General features: G+C 38.1%; 1 protein-coding gene across 1 annotated transcript in view; it reads left to right on the top strand.

The window, feature by feature from the left end:
* The first annotated feature begins 5,567 nt into the window (after positions 1–5,567).
* LOC128031471 (inhibitory synaptic factor 2A-like) overlaps positions 5,568–6,543 on the top strand; it is a 39,061-nt gene continuing 38,085 nt past the window's right edge. Inside the window, exon 1 of the mRNA XM_052619752.1 lies at positions 5,568–6,103. The gene's annotated coding sequence lies outside the window, so the exon portion shown is untranslated. The remainder of the gene's footprint in view (positions 6,104–6,543) is intronic.

Genomic DNA, 6,543 nt, shown 5'->3' with positions numbered 1-6,543 from the left:
CAAGGCACTTAACTCTGAGTTGCTGTGGATAATTCAACTAAAGAACAAATTAGGATTGGGTATAAATGTCGATTTTCATTTGGACATTCTTAAAATCTCATGACAAAACTTTACCTCTGTTCTAGTGTTTCTGCACCTTCGATGATCAATCTGCAGCAGATAACCATGACATAATAGCAACAAAGCATGACTTCTTGCATCTGTCTTTACAAGCTGAACAAAATTCTTCTTATGATTTGGTCCTTTTATTGATGACTTTCACAGGAGTTTATAACTGAAGCTGATCGAGTTTGGACATGGCTGATCATTTGCAATTGCCCCATGTTATAAAATTCCCAGTATAATTTACAGCATTCGCTGAGAAAGTTTTTTTATATGTGAACAAAATAGACATAACTAAAACGTGTTCAAATGAATCAGAATCTAATTACACTCAGATTGTGAATTGGAATCAAATCAGAAAATCTTTATATATATCCAGCCCTACAAATCAGTACAATTAAAAAGACAACATTTATCCAATGCGATTGGGTTAATAAAGGATAGAGAGAGAGAGAGAGAGAGAGAGAGAGAGAGAGAGACACATATAACATTGCTCATATCATGCAGTTCAGATGCAAGCCTTTATCAAATGTAAATGAGTCCCTAAAGTGTAAATATCTCCGCTATGCTTCCATTACTGCTATTATATAAGTACTGTTTAGCCATACAGAGAACGGATTGTGAGGATCGAGTATAATGCCTTGTTAACAATGAAATTTAGGACTTGAGAACATCTCAAAGTGACTTGCAATTATATGGTGCATGCCAGTGAATTTAATTAACAAGACTAGAAACATTATCCTGCTAAAACTACAGACCTGACAGACAGATCATTTTTGTTTCTGGAACATGTCTTTAGCAAAGATTACTTGGGGCGATTTGGTAAATGCAAATATGCTGGTTAGTTGAGGACAGTAGATCTCCTCTTTACATATGGATTCTTCCCTGGATTCCTCCAAGGAATAATACATTCCAGGATAACAAGAGAAGGTTAACGATTAAAGTGTGGTCAATTGTGCAGTCACCATCTGTGTCTAACTAGGCATGCAATCTCTGTTATCATTGTGAAAAATCAGTGTGTGTGTTTAAACACACAAGGTAAACAGAGATTACTGAAGGTAGGGGGCAGCAACGCTTCAGTAGATGTAAATAGTCCAAATCTAAACAAGACACCTGCTTTGTTTTTATACTCACCAGTACACATGCACACACAGGTTCCTGCACACATGCTGCCAAGAGAGCTGTGCTGACACCATAAAGCCTAAGAAAAGGTTTAAACAACCACCACTGATGCTGTTAATCACAGTCAATCTCCTGTGCACCACGCTTCACAAAGCCTGAAGAACATCCAGTGTCCTCAGTCCCTCGGCACCCATAACATCTGCCAGCAGCCCCCTATATAGTACTCATGAGATGAACACAGTACTCCTCATTCTACTCTATAATAGCAACCTTTTTTCAATCTTGCTTAAAATGTAGAATTACTAAATGATTTGTGGAAACATCCCTTCATCCTGACAGTGTGCTCTGGGGAAATCTCTTATTTCCATCATATGTAGGTGCAGTCATACACTGTATTTGCATAAATAAAGAGGAGCCCTGAAGTGTGAAACAACACTGAATGGTTTAAACTACACTCTAAAAAAACAATTTAAGTTTTTATACTTCACAATTTCACATTTAATTCGGTGTGTTACTGGTAGTGTGTGTTTTTAAAATGGTTTGTTAAATTTACTAACAATTTCTGAATGAACTGCTTCTACACTATTTTTTTCCAGTGTAGGTAAGGTTTAGAATTTAAATAGAATTTAAAGAAAGACGATTTGAATGAAAAAACGTAAATGCTGAAAAATTGAATAATAAATAATTATATTGTGCACTATTTCTAAGTACACTGAAAATTTGTTAGGTTTTCTGTCACTTCTTAAATACAAATTTAAAATACTGTATAATGTAAACATGTAAATAAACAAATGTCCAGCTTTTTAAAATTGTACTTCTAGGCAATTTCTTTTCACCAAATTCTAATGCTTAAAATCTATAGAACATTACATTTTATATTTTAACATGTTTGCATTCGGAAGCGCAACTTTTTATTGAACCATCCTAAAAAGCTTAATAAATAAAATAAATGAAATACATCATTGCTTTTTTGTAGATTCTGATTGCTTCCATAAACGTAAGTAAATGTACGTGTAGTAGAACCACATTTAACGTAAAAATACACACGTATTCTCATGAGATCACGTTGGGATAAAATCGTCTGCTAAATGATTACATTTAAAAAAAAGCTGCACACAAAAACATACAGAGCACCCTGAAAAGTTGGACTGATGAACAAAATAAAAAATGGATTTAAACAATAATTTAAGTTAATCAAAACCATACAACATGAGCAGTGTAGTCTGATTCACACACACAAAAAAAGATTCCTTTTTGAGCAAAATAGAGATTTACACTTTACAATTGCATTTGAGAAACACAATTTGTGAAAAGAAATTTGTATTAAATAAAAAAAAAAGTATGGAAAATAAGCATTTTCCCTTATACAATTAGATTGTGGCTTCATCGGTATAATACATAAAAGGAAAAATATTTCAGGGTGTGATTTTATTGATAATGCACATTACTTTTTACACCTATTTGTACTATAAGGATGGAAATTAGGTGACCTAAAGGATGGTGAGAAAATTCTTGGACATTGTTTTGTTATTATTCAGACAGAATATATGCAGTGGCTCATACAGTATAAATAGTTGAAGTTTTGAGGGATTATGCATGAACATTATGAAATAAATGAGCAGAAGGTGATCTGTTCCTGTAACAATAAGAGGACGCACAGCGGCCTTCAACGAGAGCTGATCCAATGGGGATCAAGCTGAGAAAACGACTCTTAGCTGCAGCATGAGAAGAAAGCAGGAGGATGTTCTCAGCCTCAAGACGGGGAGCACAGAGAGAAGATTTTCTTCTCTCTCCTTTCACTCCTCTGATTAGCCCTGCTCAGTAATATAGGCTATAGCTCAGTGGTGCATCTCAGCAAACATCTTAGCTGTCTCTCTCAGTTTCTTTCCTTCATGTCTGGACTCACACCTCAGGGCATGTTCAGATCAGCATTAAAACAACCAGAAGAGAAAATGATTTCCTTATGTTCTATTGCCTGTTGTTGACACCTTTGAATTAGATTTTGGCTTATATGCAGAGAAAAATCACCCTTGACAAACAAATTGAACTATAATATAGCCTACCTGTCTCATAATGCTATGAGGAAGGCCTCGCATGGGATCTGCAACCCCATATCACGGGCGTGTCCCATGCGCCAGTGGGCCCATTCTGATTTCGTGGTCCCTTTAAAAGAGCTGATATGTCTGTCTGTGCTGGCGGCACCAAAAGACAAATTGAATTGCATGAGACAGAGGGCATCATGAAAACAGCAGAAATTCCATTTCAAATATCTGACCTCGCTGAAAGTCACTGTATAATTTGCACATATTACCACTTAGGGCATTCTGGGAAATGTCAGCTCAACATACTTCCCATTCTAAACATCTTGTGAATGGTGAATCCCTGAAAGTATGTTTTACAAATCTTTTTTTTTGTGTGTTTTATCAAACTATTGAAGCTGTGCTGGCAGATGGAGTCTGCATTCCTGCTGAATTATGAAGATTTTTCTCCGTCAGTAATTGGTGGAGGGAACATTTTATTTCACTCTCTGGTTAATGACAGCCGATGGCCTGAGGCACAGAGGAGAGAAGTTCCATTTCACAGACACCTACAGAGACTAACATTTTGCGGCTAAGAGGGACACTGTGTGTGAACTCACTATACTCTTTAATGAGAACAGCCTTTTTTGCAGTTTTAATTGCAGAATACACATGCAGAATATTTTTTCTCTGAAGTTCATGAATATGATATGAGCACATTTACAGATTTAGAAACACTTTTAACACCGCTGCGGAGTAAGCTCAATTTGTAAAGCAATCAAGCTTGTTTTGGAGGAAAATGGGAACAGTTTGTACAAAAACTATCGGTCCAAATGGTCTGGCAAGTATATAAGAATATAAGTTAAATGCAAATTGAAAAGTAAATAAAAAATGGTATTCAGTCCAATTTCTCCCACTTTTTTCCAACAAAAAAGTGTCAGTAATATTTTTATGTGTGTGTGTTTTAAAAGAAGTTTCTTATGCTCACCAAGGCTTCATTTATTTGAAGTTGGGTTTGGGGTTGTCATGCTTGTCGTTGACATACACAGCAGCCACTGTATAACTGATATAGGCTTATGTTTTATTTTTCCTTTTAATTCGAAAGTAAATGCATTTCGTACCTTTATAGATTTTGTTAGGTGATCTATGGGTGATGGGCAAAGTAGACTAATAGTGTAATCTACATAAAAACTCACATTTTTACTTAAGTAGTGAGCAGTTATGGGTGTGATACCATAAAATATTAACAGTATTGTAAGTTACTAATAATTATAATACTTTCATTTTACAGAGAGCAAAGAACATTTAGCCTATGATCAAAGAACATTTTCATTCAGTCTAGCCAGAGTTCAGGCACTCTCAAAAACTCCCATTAAAATCACTGAAGCTACAGTGTGAAATGAATATCTTACATTTGTACGCACGTCTGCACTTTGTTTCTGATGACGGAATTCGCATTCAGTCAGCGAGCAAGTGAGCAAAACACCGCGTTTCAGCGATGACTCATCTGAACGCCTCTGATTGGCCATTGCATTCATAAGCTCAACAGAATCGTGTGTGATTGGTTATAATGCGCAGGTTATAATGTCTCTGTTCCAGCCAGCGAAGGCAGATTTGAATTTAGCAGCTGGTTATAAACGTTATATAATCAAGCAGGTGTGATTGTATCAAATATATATAAAAACTATTATTAGGCTATTTTTTTTCTTTGGATTCTGCATTCAAAATCCACTTGTCTCAGAAATCTGAAGGGTCTTGAAGGGTCTTGACGCCTCTGACTTATCCTAAAGCAATATGCATTTCTTGTGTTCTGTGCTGTACTTTGTTAGAGGTTCAGAACAGCAAGTAAACAAAACACTAAATCAATCAAGTAAGCATATGCTGTTCTTTCAACATGATTTACGTGATGTTAGATTCATTTCAGACATTATTAGTGAGCAAGGATGTTCGGGACAGTCGTGTTTGAAGCAGCAACAACAAGGTTGATTTATACCCAGAAGAATTCTGGTAATTATAAAACAGAGATGACTCGCGTTAATTAAAACCAATTACGCTTCCTTACATTTGATTTTTCTTTTCACCCACATTGTAATCTTCCAATCTCTCCATCTCGTTCTCATTTAAATCATGTCATCTAGTATAACGAGGTGTAATCAGTGTGATAATACACCGGCCAGCCAATTAAAATGCGTCATTATTATTACTTCTCAGCTTCCGAAAGCCCACTAACACCCACCCCTCTGATTACATAAGCTTCGTATAAGCTAAGATAAGAAACGGTTGTCTCTGCTGCTGCTGGTATGTGAGATGACCAACTAAACTGAACTAAAACAGGACTTTCTTCACCTCATTTCTCTTCCACTCTCTCTCTTTCGCTTTCCACCCCCCTCCTTCCTCCATTATCTCTCCCTCTTTTTTTTAATCAAACACACAGGGTCTGCAGCGGCTGGTGAGGAACATCGTTGGCGCGCGCTTGTGCCAACTGTCTGTGCGCTTGAGTGTGTGTGCAGTGCGCGCGCACATGTGCCTCTCTCGGTGATGTGAGAAATCAAGAGGGACACATCTCTTAAGCCTCCTTGTGGTGGGATTTCAATCTGATACACTAAATGTAGTGCGCGTCTTCGCTCTCACACACTCTCCCTGTATGTGTGTGAGTGCGCGCGTGTGTGCACGTGAGAGTGTCTGCTCGCTGCAGCTCCGGTTTCGGGCAAGCCCTCTCACTGCTGCACTTCAGCCGATGTGGAACAACTCGTCTGCAGCCGGCCGCCTCACATGGCTCCTAAAGAAGCGGATATGCCCCAGTGCCACGGGAGACTGACGCCTTCACTGTCTTCCTCTCCTCCGCTAATGGTCCTCTCGGGGTGAGTGTGCCCTCCGTCCAGCCGTCCGTTTTCACATCAAGTCCTGGAGCTGGAAGGTCTGTTTGTGCATTGCAATGTGCTCATTCGTTGTCATACGGCTGGTTGACGATTATTTACTGTACTGAGGCTGAGTGAGTGAGTGAGCTTGGTTTCAATTACACTTCAGCTACTGTATGTCTGTGACACAGACTGGAATGTGATAATTCATTACACTTTTTTCCTGTCTTTTGGGAAGGCTGGAGCTTAGTGGGTTTGCGATTGTTTAGTCCAGGCTTTCTACAACCTAAAATATTATGCGTTAAAAGCTATGTCACAATACTACCACGAAAGCTGCAAAAACAATATTTGTAGGTGTAAAGGCAATCTGATGAACGTGGTATTGTGTCCTTTGTGGATGAGGTCTTTTCTCCCACGCCTCAGCAGGCTCAGGCTCAGCACAA

Source organism: Carassius gibelio, chromosome A17, assembly GCF_023724105.1.
Source record: "Carassius gibelio isolate Cgi1373 ecotype wild population from Czech Republic chromosome A17, carGib1.2-hapl.c, whole genome shotgun sequence".
NCBI classification, from domain to species: Eukaryota; Metazoa; Chordata; class Actinopteri; order Cypriniformes; family Cyprinidae; genus Carassius; species Carassius gibelio.
Note: the sequence above shows the minus strand (reverse complement) of the source record. Positions and strands in the feature narration are given on the sequence as shown.